This window comes from Adiantum capillus-veneris, chromosome 28 (assembly GCF_014529385.1).
Source record: "Adiantum capillus-veneris isolate H3 chromosome 28, ASM1452938v2, whole genome shotgun sequence".
NCBI lineage: Eukaryota > Viridiplantae > Streptophyta > Polypodiopsida > Polypodiales > Pteridaceae > Adiantum > Adiantum capillus-veneris.
The window spans coordinates 89,455,347-89,473,197 of NC_140958.1; the positions used below are offsets into that span (position 1 = coordinate 89,455,347).

The window sequence follows — 17,851 nt, forward strand, 5'->3', positions numbered from 1 at the left end:
GATCTAGGGACCATGTGTTGCGGTAGTTGCTCAACAGGTGGAGTAGGCATCAATACAGGAGCTCGAGGCGCATCCGTCCAGGCTACAGGTGGTCTATTTGCCATCATACGTTTGATCATTAAACAATCCTTAGCTTGGTGACCATACCTACCACATGCGTTGCAAGTTCCATTAAATTTTACTCTAAACGTAGGGCACTCACTAGTGCTATGTGGACCTAAGCAAATGGAACACCATTGTTGCTCCCTTCTTGGATACATGTGACTATTTTGAGGGGGTCGATTATCCTTAAGAGACTCTTGGATTGCCTTGGTGAGGTCTGTCAAGAATGTCTCAAATACCTTTGGCTCATTGGCAATGGGCTTTGCAGTCATGGGTTCATACTCAATGGCTTGTGAGCTAGTGGATCTCGTGTCAGTAGACACCCTCATGCCTGCTATCATCAAGTTGTCCTCTAATTGGATTGCATTGGCAGTGACATCTTCCCAGGTTGTGATACCTCTAATCACTAGTCCATTATAGATTCCTTCATTCCTCAACCCTCGAATGAATCGATCAAGCAGTTGGTTATTGTTGAAGCGCTCATTTACAGGGCAACGAGAGTTTAAGTGCTTTAGACGACTAATGAAGTCCCTTACTGACTCTCCTTCCTTACGTTCGGCCTTCTGTAGCTGAGATGCTACACCCCAAAGCACACCTTCTCGTATGTACTCCTTTAGAAACAACCTTCGAAGGGTAGGGTAGATTGTTTTCTCGTCCACCCTTAGGGTCCTATACCAATCTCCAGCCTTCCCACTTAATGTCAAGCTTAAGGCATTGCACTTATGTAGTTCGTTGCGTTCCCCTAAGGAATCACATACTTGTTCAAACACTTCAATGTGTTTTCTAGCATCTTCGTCCCCATTGAATTTTTGCGTGAGTTTGGCAATTTGTACTGCCTTACTTCTAGGCTCTCTATCAGATGCATGACGCATATTTTCCGCGATAGATCGACCTATGGTTTGAGCAAACGCTGCCAAGTCACCTATGTGAGGAGGCAGGGCCGGTGGAGGTACTCTTGGAATCATATGTGGGAGAGGAACGGGTACCGGTCTTGGCATATGTGTGGATGATGCAGGATATGGAACATAACCGGGCATAGGTCCACTCGGATAAGAGCTAGGGAGCGGCACTCGAGGAGCATAAGCAAGTGGTACAATTGGAGGTGTGGGGGCCATGTGTGCATAAGGGGCTAGAGGCACATATGGTCGAGGCCCCATATTAGGTACTACGACACTAGGTAGTGGCACTGCGCTAACCGTAGATGTCATCGGTACATTCTCTGTCAGGCTTATCCCTGGAGTGAGCACTGTGTTTTCCTTGATAGAGGGTTGAGCCAAGTTAGGGAAGCTAAAGTTGTCGCTCGGAGGCTCAGATTGCATAGAGACCCCAGGTGAAATGACGTAAGATGGGTCCATGGGGCTCATTAGAGGAGTCTCCATTTGTGATAGAGTAGGCTGTTGAGCCTTGCTCGTATCCAAAATCTCATGGGGCCAGTTGAGAGTATATTTACCCCTCGGTTTTGCCTTTCTGATTGAATAATGCCATGGATAACATTACAGATCATTTTCTGTTGATCTTCGATGCTCGTGGCACTAGAGGTGGATTGTACAATCTCTATCCATCCTACATGGTAGGCGTGGCCAGAGTGTAGATCCGTCAACACCTCAGTGTGGAGGTCGTATGTCCAATGATCATTAATGAACAATCCTTCTAGAGTCGACGTGTTAACGGTTTCTTGTGAGGTAGAAGCAATGTTGCTCCCCGTGGTTTTACTTGCCACCAACGGTACTCTAGAGGGAACTTCTGAAGGAGGCAGCTCAACAGGGCCTTCTTGGTAAGAAGTTGGTAGGATATCCACATGGACACTCTTTGGGGGTGTGGGGTCCACGTGCGATGTGAAAGGAGAGTCCACTTCCCCACCCCCTTCGTGTGCTTCATTTGCATCAGGTTCCGAGCGAGTAGCTCTACCTAATGTTTCCATGAAACGGCTAAACATACTAGTACTAGGCTGTGGAGCTTCGGGAGGTGCATGGCCTTCTCTCTCAGTGTTTTGGTAGGGTATGCTTCCATGATTTCTGAGTCGGAGGAGGAATCACTAGCGGCTATTTTAGGGTCTTGGGTGGTGCTACCTTGTGTCCCCGCTGAGGGTCTAGAGCTCCTATCGTGGATGGGTAATGGGTGTCCGTATGAACAGAGGCACCCTCAATATGCTCGTGTACTAGCACCCGCCCAGAGCGTAAGTGCATGTGCTTTTGATACCCTAAGGTGTCAAAAAGCTGCTCTAGGAGGCCTTGTGACTAGTTTTTAGCGTGTTTTTTGTTTGTTTTTTTGCTAGATTTTTTAGAGCGTGTCGTCGAATGGGTCGTGTGATAGCTCGAAACGAGCGTATCGGTCAGAGGGTCGTGCCGTGCTTTACAGCCCTCCGTTTGGTCACTCTATGCCCTCGAAATCCCTAAAACTGTCAATTTCCAGTAGGGAACTAGGCTCAAACTAGAAAGTCTAAGGGTGCAAGTGGGAAGAGAAAGGAGGAGAGTGGAGGACTTGTCCCACATGCTCTCATTCTCTCTTGAGGGAGTAGGGTATATATATAAGAGTGAGTCTAGTATATATCATAAGACTGAGGACTGAGGCCTGGGCCTGGGCCTGGGCCTGAAATTGAAAAAAATGCAGAAAAACGCAGAAATGCTGAAATTGCAGAAAAAACGCAGGAATTGCAGAAAAAACGCAGGAATTGCAGAAAATGCAGAAAAAACGCAGAAATTGCAGAAAATTGAAAAAACGCAGAAATGCAGAAAATTGCAGAAATTGAAAACGCCGAACTTGGAAATGCAGAAATTGCAGAAATTGAAAAAACGCAGACAATAGCAGAAATTGAAACTTGACAGCAATTGCAGAAAACGCAAAAACCAGAAACCTTCCACACACTCCTTCCCTGCCTTTCCTATGATAGAAATTGCACCACAAGGAAGCGTAAAGTGCTAACCGAGCTTAGTGTAGGGCATATCCCCGGCAGCGGCGCCAAAAATGTGCGCTCCTTGCCGCACTGTCGAAGCAAGGGACTTGCCAATACACCGTGTGCGAGCCACAGACAGCTCCAAGCACACAACAAGCCTAAACTAGCAAGCTCAAGAAAACAAAGGGTGTGTCACTCACCGCTCTACGCTCGCCTTCGTGGTGGATTCCTCGCCGCGATGAAGAAGAAGCTGCAGTCGTGCCGCGCTCAACCGCTTCGCCGCCGTCGTGCCTTCGTAATGCTCGATCGCACACACACTCTCCCTCTCTCTCTCTCACACACAAGGAGGTGAAGAAGAAGAAGATGGAGATGGAGCAAGAGCACTCTTCAATTGCACAAATGAGAGAATGAGTAAAAATTAGGTTTAGTTGGCTTTTATAGGAGCTCACCCCATTCACACTTGGGCGCCCATGCTTAACCAACTAATCCCTTGAATGTCCAAGTTAAAGTGCGCCTCTCATTGGCGATCACTCTACCTTTCCCTATTGGACCGACAAGCCCGGTACCTGACTCTAAATAATACAACGTTTATAGATCATAGGGTGTCCGTGTGCCGTGAGGGTTAACACCATAGAAGTGAGTAAGAGTCCCTAGTGTTGTGAAGAGTATGTACAAAACTAAAATGTTGTATGCTAAATGCTAAAGAGAGGAAGTGTTTTTATTTTTATTTTTGCAAAACTCACAAATGTGAGTGAATTATATTGATCAACCTAAAAAATTACAAGGTCTTGTCATGCTCGTGTTGAGCCATGACATCATCCAGGGACCAAAATCACATCGGCTATCAGGGCAGCCACCCCTACCACCCGCCATCGGTAATCAAAAGATATCAGAAGAACATGAGAGTGGACTTTGTGTATCAAGGATAAAGAGAGGAAGTGTTGAGGTTGAAAATACTCCCATTGGTTTTCATAATAGAGTGAGATGTGCTCTTATCCTCCACCTTTGCACGAATTCTAGTTGCATTCCTTCTAGAATCCATACTCAGAAAAACTTTCATTTCTCTCCATCACTTTCACATTAGCCAACCCACACGTTTCTTGCTCTGGCTTGGATCAATCACAAGGTTTAAAGAGTCATGTCTCCCTTGCAAGCTTCTCGGGAGCTCCCGAAGCCTTGTACACCCAATCAAACATAGAGTCTCTAGAGAGGAGAGGTTGCCAATGGTATCAGGAAGCTTCTCTATACTAGTGCAATTCTTAAGGCGCAATTATTTTAAGGTGTGCAAGTCTCCAATCTTCTCTGGTAGCCATCGTAGCTGAGTACATTCAGTCAATTTTAATTCTTCAAGGAAGTGCAAGTTTACAATCTGCTCTAGGATCTCTACCACTGTCACTCCTGGCTCAAAAAGGGACAAGTATTGCAAGTTGGGCCAAACCATGGCAATATTGATTGGTAGCTCCATCAAGAATCCTGAAGTGCAATTCTTACCTACTTGCACTTTTTGAAGTGAAATGCCCCCTCAAACATGTTTGGAGGGCATATTCTGGTCAAACCTGTACATCCAACGATTCCTAACTTTGTCAAGGAGGACACATTGATACTTTCGAGCTTCGTCAAGCGTGAGCAATACTTTTAAGTTCAAAGTTTGAAGCAATGATGCATGAGCTAAAGTTGATGGCAATTGTACAAGACTATGACAATAACCAACCTCGAACTCTATCAAGGAGGACACATTGATGTTTCCCAGGTCCTGCAAGGTCCTTAAACCATCTATTTCTAGTGTTTGAAGTGAGGAAGCATTTTCTAGAGGGGCTGGCAAACATTGTTGTAGGTGGCCAGAGTGGTTGATAGTGAAGTGTCTCAAAGACCTTGCTGCATGGTCACCAAACTCTAGTAGCCATTGAAGTGACTTTTGTGACACAAGCTCCAATGATTCAAGTGGGCAATCTAGCAACCACATAACCTTTAACTTATCATTGTTTTGAGTGTCACAAAAGAGGGTCCATGATCATTGTGCAATGAAGGAAATTCCTGAAGATCACGACAACTAATAATAGAAATCTTGTTAGAGAGGATATGTCCCCTAGTTCGGTCGGGATTTCAACGATGCTATTGCAACGTTCTAGATGCAACTCTTTGATGTTGTTTCATGATGCTACACAAAGTTTAGAGAAACCGAGGAATTCTCCACAAGACTTGATCCTCAAGTGTGCCATGTCCCTTAGATGAATATTGGAGGGTAGGCTTTCGAAACCACCACAACTATCTAGAATGATGCCTCGAATTTCTTGCGAAACCTACAAAAGAGAGCACAAGCCTTTACATGTTGTATAATTTCATAGCTTCCCCATTCCCCCCCCCCTCTCTCTCTCTCTCTCTCTCTCTCTCTCTCTCTCTCTCTCTCTCTCTCTCTCTCTCTCTCTCTCTCTCTCTCTCTCTCTCTCTCTCTCTCTCTCTCTCTCTGTGTGTGTGTGTGTGTGTGTGTGTGTGTGTGTGTGTGTGTGTGTGTGTGTGTGTGTGTGTGTGTGTGTGTGTGTGTGTGTGTGTGTGTGTGTGTGTGTGTGCATTGTTCCTCAATCAGTCCCTCAATTGCACAAAGCCTACAATTTTGCCTGGTTGCCAAAGGCTGCTCACCAGTATTATTTCTGTTTGAAGAAATAATTTTTCCCGAACACTGCCCGACCCCCTATGCCTAGCCATCTTGACTTTGCCGCCCTCTTGCATGCCTAGACAGTGGCCGGCGGCAAATTCTCTCTCTTTCTTGGTGTTCGCATGCCTGAGTCTAGACAGTGGACAACTCTCTCTCTCTCTCTCTCTCTCTCTCTCTCTCTCTCTCTCTCTCTCTCTCTCTCTCTCTCTCTCTCTCTCCCTCCCCTCTAGGCCCTCATATACTTGTTGCATGTACTTGGGAAGCTACTGTGGCAACTCGTGCATCCCAAGAGTTCGTGGCCGTGGAGCAGTGTTCAAGAAAAGTGTCTCCCAACTTAGCCTTGAGCCGGTTTGAAGGGAGAGGGAGAAAGAGAAAAACCGCTTGAAAAGTTTAAGAAATTAGATATAAATTGTAAGAAATTCCGATTAGTCTGCAAAATTTCATCTTTAAATGTATCCTAAAGGAAATTTTGTATGTTTTTTATATTGGCTTTTTTCGAACACCACCATGCAGTCTCAACTTAATATCATATCATTTTCAATTTCAAAAATGCCGGTTGGGGGCAAGGGGAAAAGGAAACCTTCCTTCCCAAAATAGAGAAAAATAATGAAAAAACAACCTAGTTTTTGAAATCTCCTCTTGGAAAATTCACAAAAGGAATTATTGGATTACAAAACCAGTACTTGGTTGCCAAATGCACCAAGCAAAGGCAACCAGCAGGATGTAGCACACATTAAGGTCGACCCAGTGTTTGGGAAAAATGTGTCTCAACTTAATATCATGTCGTTTTCAATTTCAAATATGCTAGTTGAGAGAAAGGGGAAAGGGAGAAATTTTGCCCCAAAATAGAGTGAATAGTGTAAAAACCTAAAAAGTACTCGTAATTCTAAACTTTGTATGTTTGGTAAAATGTTTTTTTCCCGAACACTGGGTCGGAGGTTGTAGAAGCTCAATAGAACAAGTGTAGCCATAGCCGCATCGAGAGTGACATTTAATAATTTATCACAAATTATCTCGCAAAAAAGGGCAAGTATGTCTGAAAATAATGAAGCAAGTCATCTCCGCTCCATAAATAACCAACTCAAATTCTAGTTTTAGCATCTTGTATTGATAGACAACCATTCTTAATATCAAAAGCTACAAAGTTTTTTACCTTGGAACTGGCAACCAGGGGTGTTTTGGGAATTTTCAGAGCATTTTTTAGGGAATTCATGACTGTATGTCTCGCGAAAAAGACAAATCAAAGCTAGATGCCAATTTTTAAATTGGAAGAAAGTGAAGATTATCGGCTATTGAAGCATCTCGATCTCTCTCTACTTCTTTGGATTTTTTTGTGGCGGCGAATGAATGCTTAAGGGCACGGCTTCTCTCTCTCTCTCTCTCTCTCTCTCTCTCTCTCTCTCTCTCTCTCTCTCTCTCTCTCTCTCTCTCTCTCTCTCTCTCTCTCTCTCATGCACTCTCGAGTCACAACTCTTGCTTCTCTCTCCCTTGGGCCTCTCTTTGTACCATGAACAGACAGGCGACACACAGCTCTCTCTCTCTCTCTCTCTCTCTCTCTCTCTCTCTCTCTCTCTCTCTATCTATCTATCTCTCTCTCTCACACACACACACACACACACACACACTCACAGACACACACACACATTGCCGATGCGAGCAGCCCAAGGTCTCTCTCTCTCTCTCTCTCTCTCTCTCTCTCTCTCTCTCTCTCTTTTTCCCTACAGAAGGGGAATGTACATGATGACAGCAAACCAGTGGCGTGACCTATGAAGGTTGGTGGCAGTGCAGGGGCAACTGAAAGCTATGGGGCTCTCGTTTGAGTGGTCAGGTGCAGAGGAAGTGACTTTGGGCATGGATGATATATGTACGGCCAATTGCGGGGAATGGAGGTTGTGCACGATTGCATAAGGTGGTTGGTGTCTTGTCCAAGGTGGTGCAGCAGCGGATGTGGAAGTCAAAGGAGATAACAATCAGAGCAGTCAAGGCGGGGCTGCACAGGGCCGATAGAGGTAGTGATAGCGGTCGGAGTAAGCGCACATTGGGAGGGACAGATTGAGCGTAGACCTAGTCCCTCTCTCTCTCTCTCTCTCTCTCTCTCTCTCTCTCTCTCTCTCTCTCTCTCTCTCTCTCTCTCTCTCAGTGCAGCCGTTTTTTGACCTAGTAGACAGCAGTCCACTCTTTTGATCATAACTTCTTCATCCGAACTCTGATTTGGGTGATCTATAGCCTCAATCGAAGAGCACGAAGTCCTCTACGCATTGATGTAAAGACAGAAATTTTCAAAGTTATGGAAGGCGTTTCTGTAGCAGCAGTTCCGAAGTAAACAGGTTCAACAAAATTGATTCTCATCTCCTAAAAGTCCTTGATAAAGCTTGATGCAACTATGGACAAAGACAACTATCAAAGTCATTTGCTTACATACAAGGCATTGATTCAAAAGAAGAGAAGAAGATGGGAAGTAAAGCAACAAGAATTTCAAGTCCAAGAAAAGGCACATGCATGTGGAAGATTTTGGAGAAACTTGAGAGGCAAGCGGGTTGAGAATTTTGGTAACTTGAGTCTAGTGGATATGTACACACATTGTAGGCAATTATATGAGCAAGAAAATACTGAAAAAATACCATTTTATGGTTCACTCCCATGTATGCCATCTTTTTTTACTATTGAGGATGTATGCGGTGGGCTTGAAAAGTTGGCCACTCGCAAAGCGGGAGATCTTCAAGGTATCAAGCCGGAGATGATCAAATGGACGGGAGATTTTACCCATGAGTGGATGTGTGATATGTTCAACCTTGCACTTCAACATGGTATGCCTTATGATTGGAGTACTAATTGGGTTAAGCCTTTGCATAAAGGAGGGGATGTAAAGAATGTAAGCAACTACCGGACTATAATGATTGGGTCTCTTATGGCAAAGTTGTTTGGGTGCATAATGGAGATGAAATTGAGTGATTGGACTAAAGAGAATGACAAGCGTGCAAAGGGACAAGCGGGTTTTCGTCGATGCCATAGCACCATTGATCATCTTGTCACTCTTCGTGTTCTCATGGAGGAAAGTCGGTTGAAAGGCAAGCGATTGTATTGTTGTTTTGTAGACTTTAAGAAAGCCTTTGATATGATTCCACGTAACAATTTGTGGAGAAGGATGGAAGAACTCCAAGTGCCAAGTGAGTTTATGCTTGCGGTTTCTCGAATCTATGAGAAGGTGATTTGTCAATTGCGCATGGGAAGAGAAATTTCAGAAATTTTTGTAAGCACTATTGGGGTTAAACAAGGATGTCCATTGTCACCAACTCTCTTTGGTCTATGCATCGATCAATTGGAACAAATGGTACTTGACTTTATGCAAGAAGAAGGCATTGAAGAGGTCACTATTTGCAATGCGGTAATCATGCTTTTGTTGTATGCGGATGATGTAGTGCTTCTAGCACACACTTTAGAAGATGCACAAAAGCTTATGGTTGTCCTTGAGAACTTTTGCTTGCATAGTGGGCTGATTGTAAATGAATCCAAAACAAAGGTTATGCTTGTGAAAATCAACCATAAGGAGAAGCCATGCATTGTGTACAACAACGAGACACTTGAAGTTGTTGAGAGCTTTAAGTACCTTGGCCTTGAGGTTCCATCCAATCACAAGTGGCATGAATGTGCTATGCGTCATTTGGAAGCGGGAAAGAGAGCATATTATGCATTTGAGAACATGTGTAATGCGGGAAACATCAAGTGGTCGGTTCTCAAGAAGTATCTTTTTGATGCATTGGTGACACCGGTTCTTCTTTATGGAGTTGAAGTGTGGGGCGGGAGCATCTCAAAGTCTACTTGGAAAGAGTTTGAGAATGTCCAAAAGCGTTTTCTTACAAACTTTCTCCAAGTTAAGACACAAACACCATATATGCTCCTACTTCTTGAGTCGGGATCTCTTCCAATTGAGGTTATGGGCATGGAAAGGGTTGTGGAGTACATGATAAAGATGCGTCAAAACCCCTCACATCGACTTCCTACAATTGCATGGGAAGCAAGCAAAAAAGTTCAAAAGACGCATAAAAGCAAGATCTTGAGCACGGGATGGATGCAAGACATAAAGAAGTGGTTTGGGAGATGGGATGCATTACACTTGCTACATGATGCTTCAATTGACTCTCAAGTGAATGAAGCTTTTCTACAACGCCAATGTATTACGGCTTGGGAGAAATCCGGTGGGTCACGCTTCATACATTACACCACCTATATTGCCCCCAACTACAAAACCATGTTCTTCGCTGAGAGAGGAAACCGTACTCACACTTACATGCTTGAGCCTATTCCCTTGTCCGCGATACGCACTATCGCAGCAATTCGGCTTAGCTCCCATTTCCTTCGATGCGAGATAGGGCGTGGGGGCAATGGAGAAGAGTCAAATCGATTGTGCACATTATGCTCACTGCAAGTTCGAGAGTCTGAGTACCACACACTACTAGAGTGCTCAGCTTTTGATCACATCCGAACTTGCTTCTCTCACATTTTCAGCCATAACTTAGACCTACACACTTTCCTCTCCCAGCCAAAGTGTGGGCTTTCCATTGCGACTCTCATCACTACAATTTTGGAGCATCGAGAGTCACTCATCAGTCATACACATACTACATCACATGTAACTTTGGTCCCATAGGTCATATTTGACCTCCGAGGACGATAATAAAATCTCTCTCTCTCTCTCTCTCTCTCTCTCTCTCTCTCTCTCTCTCTCTCTCTCTCTCTCTCTACTCTGCACGCACAGAGCAGCCGTGGTTGGGAGGAGGCTGAGGGTGAGGTAGATGGAGGCAGAGGCAAGGGGCCGTTTTCTCTTTGTGCGCAGCAGAGCCACAGGTGGCTTGGATGATGGTTCCTGGGACTCTGGAGAGAATCCACTCTCTCTCTCTCTCTCTCTCTCTCTCTCTCTCTCTCTCTCTCTCTCTCTCTCTCTCTCTCCTATCCATTGTTTCACTTTGCACAAGGCACACTGGCCTAAATTTTGAAAATTGTCGGATGAATCCACTGCTGCCATGTGTCGGGGAGGGGGGCCGGAATTCCCTCCCCCATTATCCTTAGTATAGAAAAGCATGGCTTCGATGCTGCTTCATTAACCCAAACGGCGCCGGCAAAGCTTCATTGCTGCTTCGCTCCTCTCTGGTCAACCGCCTTCGGTGTGTGTGTGTGTGTGCATGCGTGCGCGTCACATTCGCTGCCTTGTCCAACGGGGTCTAAAAAGGAAATCAGGTCTAAAATAATGAAGCAATTCATCTCCAAAGCCTACATAATCAACTCAAATTCTACTTTTAGCATCTTGTATTGCTAATAATCAGCTGTTTTCTACGCTGACAAAATGTTGGGGGTATTTCAGCAATTCATGAAATTTGAGGGGTATTTTGGTTATTCTGCCTCGCTGGCAGCGGGGAGAGTGAGAGAGAAGAGAGAGGGAATTTTGGAAAATTTACAGGGCATTTTCGGCAGTGTTTGACAAAAGGCAATTTATGAAATTAGAGGGGTATTTTGGGTATCCTGCAGCGTTGGCAGCCCGGGGGGAAGAGAGAGAGAGAGTTCTGTAGCACCGGTAGGCCTGGCACGTGTTGCATGGTACCTGGACGGCCCTGGAGGCTGGGACAATCACTCTCTCTCTCTCTCTCTCTCTCTCTCTCTCTCTCTCTCTCTCTCTCTCTCTCTCTCTCTCTCTCCGTTTGCATTCGGCGATGTCGGGGCCTGGGAGGCAGATGGGACAATCACTGTTTGGGCTTGCTTGTACGCCATTGCTTGTAGGCCACACTGGCCGGACTAAGGAAAAAACGCCGCGTGTCGCGCGGGGGGGGGGGGACCGAAAACCCCTCCCCTTTTATCTATAGTATAGATTTATGCAACTAAGACTCTACTCTTGATATGAAAAATGTGTGTGTGTGTGTGTGTGTAGATCGAAGGTAAGGAAAGACATCTTATCATTTCTACTATGAGAAGTCATTGCACAAATAAGTTTGAAGAAATGACGCCCATGTAGGAAATTTCTACAAACAAAGACAATGGTACGCTCAAAAAATGGCATGCACCTTCATCCTTATAAGGCCGGGTTCACAGTGGGCGACGGAAGACGCTGAATTTCTATGCTAGCCAATCAACAAGCAACCTTTTTGATGCCCTGTTCACATAGGGCGGTGGAAGATGTTGACCAGGCAGCCACGTCAAGGCAGAGAAACACTTCTTTGTTTAGTCTTGCCTTCTTCCTGCTTCTTGTCTTTACCTTTCTCTTGTTTCCACTTTTGACAATCTTTGTTCATGTGGCCCTTTTTATGAAAATGATAGCACTAAATTTTCTTTTGGCCACGTGATTTTCTACAAGATTTTTCTTTTTGATTCTACTTTCCCTTTTCTTGTGATCGACCGCGAACAATGAGAGCATTGCTACTACCATGAGAAGCATCAAGATTATTCCTACTAACCTTTTCAATAAGCCAACTACCCTCAACATTAGCACATGTTAAACCATCAAGAGGTGCTGAGTTACTTTTGGCTGTGCAAAAATCCCAAATTTCAGGAAATGTAATTAGCAAAGACATTGCTATGACGGAATCCTCAAAATTAACTCCCTGCACAAAAAACTAATTGAAAGTTGTGTTCAAGTCACTGAGATGGTTGCACATAGATGTGCCCATATCCATCTTCAAATCAAATAAAATTTTCAGCCAATAAACCTGTAACGCCACACTTTGTTTCTCATGTAGATCACACAACTTTTTCCACAACTCGTATCTAGTCTTTTCCATGTGTACATTGAAGTAAACATTCTTTGATAAAGTCAACAAGATGGTGGACATGGAAAACTCATCCAACTCCTGCTAATCATACTCAAAGATATCCTCAAGCTTTGTCCCCTTCATCTTTATCGATCGGATCTGCTTTTTTGTACTAAGACAATTGTACGTTTTGCCATTCGTGTCGAAGCTGGGAACTTGCATGTGCACTATGTGCGAGCCTCGAAAGGCTGCAAACACACAACTAGAAGAGCCTACCAAGCTCAAAGGGGCAGGGGTATGTCACTCACCGCTCAATGCTTCCATCGTGAAGGATCATGCGCTGTAAAGAAGAAGGATCCGTCATCGATGCCGCACTCAACCGCCTCGCCACTGCCTCAGCGCCGCAATGCTCTCTCTCTCTCTCTCTCTCTCTCTCTCTCTCTCTCTCTCTCTCTCTCTCTCTCTCTCAAGCGCGTGCACACACACACACACACACACACACCTCCGACACCCCCCTCTCGTGAGCACTTCCACCTTGACAAGGGTCCCCTGCAACCTATGAGAAATCACCGTGCAAGCAAAGCACGCCAAGCAACTACCGCCTTGTGTGAATAGCAGGGCGGTGGAAGACCTACGCTGTGCTCTTTTCCGCCTGGACGTGATGAGCAGCCCATTTTCTTCCACCCTTTCGATCTGAACCCACCCTAATTGATTCGCTGAAATGATACCTTTTTGAGTATTAGATAGCGTAGATTTTGTACTGTAGATTGAGAAGTATTGGCATTTCTATGGCTAGATTGAAGGACCGATTTGTTGTAAGGAAGAGCCTGGCCTATAACATTGAAAGAACACTTACAAGTTTTTTGCACTCCCTAAGAATTGTATAAACCCTTCATCATATGGTTGTTCTCAGTAATAAAATAGTTTGTACAACTGGCATCCCTTGAAAAGCCAATAGAATTCTACATAGAACCATACACTTGTGACTTAGTGAATAAACCAACCAATATCTTACATTAACCTACAAATTCAAAGTATTGTTTAAAGTGGTGCTTACAGCAGGAAGGAGGCTTTCCCCAAACCGCAAAATCAAGTCATGCATGGTCACAAACTTGGCATAATGAAATTGGGTTGTTGATAGAAGCCTTAAACATCCGAATCTTTTTGCGGATCGGCTACACATGTTGGCGCTATTCACGTGTGACATGAGAGAGCTATCCCAAAGATCTTGCATGATATCTACTCCCACAATGGTCTCCACTATTTCCCAAGGCCATCCATAAAAAGTACTACCCATGTCAAGTAAGGCTATTTTTCTTGATTCCTTTAACATCGCGTAGCTCAAATCTAGTGCCTTTCTCACAACAACTAGTATGGCTGGCCGCCTCCGGCCGTCTCTCTCTCTCTCTCTCTCTCTCTCTCTCTCTCTCTCTCTCTCTCTCTCTCTCTCTCTCTCTCTCTCTCTCTCTCTCTCAGCACAAGCACAACTGCTCCAGCCAGCCAGCCGAATGGAGGTCTGCAGGGTCATGTGCTAACGTGGCAAGCCCTTTTCATGGTCGAAGCATGGCTGGTTGGCCGGTGTAGCTCAAGCCTGACCTTTCCCAGCCAGCTCGCTACCTGCTAACGTGGCAAGCCCTTTTCATGGTCGAAGCATGGCTGGTTGGCCGGTGTAGCTCAAGCCTGACCTTTCCCAGCCAGCTCGCTACCTGCTTCGCCTGAGCTTCCCGCCTGTTTCCCACCTAGCTGGCACATTCTGCACCTTCGATCCTCTGGCCAGCTCTTTTGTTGTGCTCAAGACCTCGAAGCTCACCGGCAGGCCATTTTCTCCAACCTATTGTTGGCTGGCTGGCTGTGCCCCTCGTTGTGCTAGGGCTCTCTCTCTCTCTCTCTCTCTCTCTCTCTCTCTCTCTCTCTCTCTCTCTCTCTCTCTCTCTCTCTCTCTCTCTCTCTCTCTCTCTCTCTCTCTCTCTCTCTCTCTCTCGTGCAGTGCTCAATGTCGTCATGGCCACAAGGTACACTGGCAATAGCATGCAGCTTATGACATGTGGCCCTCCAACAAAAGGGCTAGAGTTGTAGGCGTGCATGCTATAGTATTTGATCATTTCCTATGGTTTTAGCTGCAACCATCTCATGTAGCAGAAGAACTAACACTCAACCTGAAGTCTAAATCATTAATAGAAGAAGGCGTGACTCCCCAGTACTCTGCCACCTCGCCAGCCTTCATATTGCTCATTTGTCCCGCTCATTTGTCCCAGCTTCCGTTGATTTGAGAGAGAAAGAGAGAGAGAAAGAGAGAGAGAGAGAGAGAGAGAGAGAGAGAGAGAGAGAGAGAGGAGGAGGAGGAGGGCTTGAGTGCCAACCCATGCAATTGAGTTGGCGCTGGTGCTGCTAGCAGCTCCTCTTGCCCATCACAATTCTCTTGGCCGCCTCCCATATTGGATGATGTGGATGGAAGTTGTGTAGGTTGTGACCCTCCAAATCCCCCTTCTGAGCCTACCGCCTAGCTTCATTAACACGACCTTTATCATATCGATCCTCTGTCAGCTACTCTGGAGAGAGAGAGAGAGACAGAGAGAGAGAGAACTTTTAACGTCGTAGTAGTTGAGAGACTTTTAACATGGACATGTGTGTGTGTGTGTGTGTGTGTGTGTGTGTGTGTGTGTGTGTGTGTGAGAGAGAGAGAGAGAGAGAGATAACGACGTCATTGCCTTGCATGCTTGTAGGCTACAAACACACAAATACACACACACACACATAGAACGACGTCATTGCCTTGCATGCTCGTAGGCTACAAAAAGAGAGAGAGAGAGAGAGAGAGAGAGAGAGAGAGAGAGAGAGAGAGAGGAGATTCGTGCTCACAAATGCAGGCAGCGGCAACGGCCTTGTACGTACGTTGTGAGTACCTCTGCGTTTGTTGAAGCCAGCTACTCCCATGCCTTACTCGACGATCCATTGCAACTCGCGGCCTGTCGTGGAGAAACATGACCGGTAGTATATTGAAGGGGTACCAATTGAAGGCATGGCACTACAGCTAGGAATTTATATATGCGGAGAGACTGCACTCTGTTGAGTTGATCTGGAAAGCACAATATAGAGAAAGAGAGGAGGAAGAGGGAGATGTTGCTCCTCTAGAATTGCGGGCAGTCATCAACGTCTGGGGTCTGGGTTGAAGTCTCTCTCTCTCTCTCTCTCTCTCTCTCTCTCTCTCTCTCTCTCTCTCTCTCTCTCTCTCATTCATATAGGCTCGTTCCCTTCTTGACGTGCGGGACACTCGTGAGAGAAGAGGTAATTGCATATTGGAGTGGGACAAAGCATAATCTAACTACTCTACCTAGTAGCAACTCTCTAAATCACCTATGTGATTAGTCTATTTCACTTTCTTAATCCCATTAGCTAAATTATGCATCAATTCAACCTCCTAATCACAAATTAATCCATGGTTAGTAAGAAGGAATTACCAGTTAGTCAATTCAATGATAGAGTGGTGGAATTGACCCAATTTCTAGCAATGTAACTAATTAAACAACCCCAATCTGTCATTTCATTAGGAAAGAGTTTAACTAAAGGATTAAACTCATATTGCAAGAGATTAATGTGTAATTAGAAGACTTAATTCCCCCTCTCAAAATTAATTGTCACTAGAGAACGGAATTTTTTCCGCATATGCATAAGACATAACTGCATCTTTCCGTTCATTTTTGAGAAGGAATTAGTACACTAAAATCATCATTCAACCACTCTAATTAATAAAGTAACTAAAAGAACTGAATTCTCCAATTGTCTAAGCTAAGAACCTTAATTCATAGTCAATTTCCATAAGTTCATGAGAAGATGCTATCCTAAATTGATGTAATTATGACTTGGATCACCTAATATTACCCCAAATTTACCCAAAAATAGATAGATGAGTAATAACCGTACTTGAAGTTAATCTACTCCTTCCGTATAAGATTAATTGCTTGATAAGACTAACCATGTTGTATCCGGACCGTTTGTGGTTGTTATGGTAATATTGGACACTAGTTCTTTTCCAGATTCATCATCTTTAGTAGTGAGTATAATGGCCCCAAAGAGAACCCGTTTTGGTGGATCTCATGACCATGAGGCCGGAACAAGCAACACCAACGGAAAGGGAAAGGCTCCTATCGTCGAGCAAGCACTAGCCATCTCACGAAGCAATCAAGAGGAGATTATTGAGGTAGGTCTAATTTTAATTCAAGTACACTAATATTGCATTCGGTAAGGTAGGAAAGTAACATTAACCCAAAACATGTTGGAAGATCCAATGGAGACCACGGCATTTTAATTGATGCATTTAAATTCAAGTAGAAAAAAATATTTTCGGGATATACTGTCTAGTGTAGGAAAGACTGTTTGCTAGGGAAAATTTACTCGGCCATTTCATTTTTTAATTCCAATGTTGATTTAATCTTGATCCCCCTATTGATCACAGGGGGCAGCTTTCGAGGTTCTTGCAGTAGCTAGGTTTACCCAGCTTAGGGCTTTGATCCACGTCTTGCGTTCTTTGCGGTGGATACCCACGACTTGCGTTCTTTGCGGTGGGATGTCCATGTCGTGCTTTTTATGTGGTGGAAAAATCTAGTTGTATAGGCAACTAGGTGACAACGGGTGGACTTAACACTCGCTGGGGAATTTCGTGCCTCCAGGACATTCAAAGTTTAAATGAAATGAGTTATCGAGTGAAACTTTACTAGAAAGATTGTTTTGGTGCCGCTTTGAAAAAACTGTTTGAAGGGCTGTCTTAACACAACCTGTGAATCGGAATTAATCAATGAATATATATGTTGAACAGCAAATGTGTTAGTAATTAGGACACACAAGACAAAGTGTGAGTATGGGGGTGGAAAGTGGGGGCTTGGCTCGGGTTGCCAATGCCTATGAGAAGGGTGGTCCCGATTGGTCAGGAACTCTCTGTCCCCGCGTTACAAAAAATCACGATAGAATTTCTCATTGCACCAAAGGCAGTGAAGTCCCAAGTGTACGTGCCTCTGAAAGCAATGGGGAAAAAGGCACTCGAGACTTCTCTCCTTCTGGAAGGTGAGTCTTAGGACCGATAATTGGTTAGACACGCTTTCCCCTATGGGGTGGAACTAGATCTCGTTGCTAGTGGGCTCGACTCAATTCACTTGGTGATGAGAGCTCATCCGCTAGTTGATCCCTTAAACCACTTTGTTTGCTTCCGCTATAGATCTAGTGGCCACCAGGTTTACCATCAGAATCGTCGTTTGAGATGACGGGGTGGGGACCTCACACCTGGTATCAGAGCCTAGGTTTACGAACTGAAAAAATAATGGTGTTTGAAACTCTTAAAATAATAAAGGACAGCAGGGTAGATGTACTCAAGGACTGAGCATTGATGTTTCAAGAAGATGCCAAGATTACTTACTGCAAGTTTAGAACATTTGAGATAATGTATATGGAGGCATATCGTTCTCCAAATTACAA

General features: G+C 44.7%; 1 pseudogene; it reads right to left on the reverse strand.

Moving 5' to 3' along the window:
- Positions 1-4,026: 4,026 nt before the first annotated feature.
- Positions 4,027-14,137, reverse strand: LOC147420860 (uncharacterized; annotated as a pseudogene).
- Positions 14,138-17,851: the final 3,714 nt, after the last annotated feature.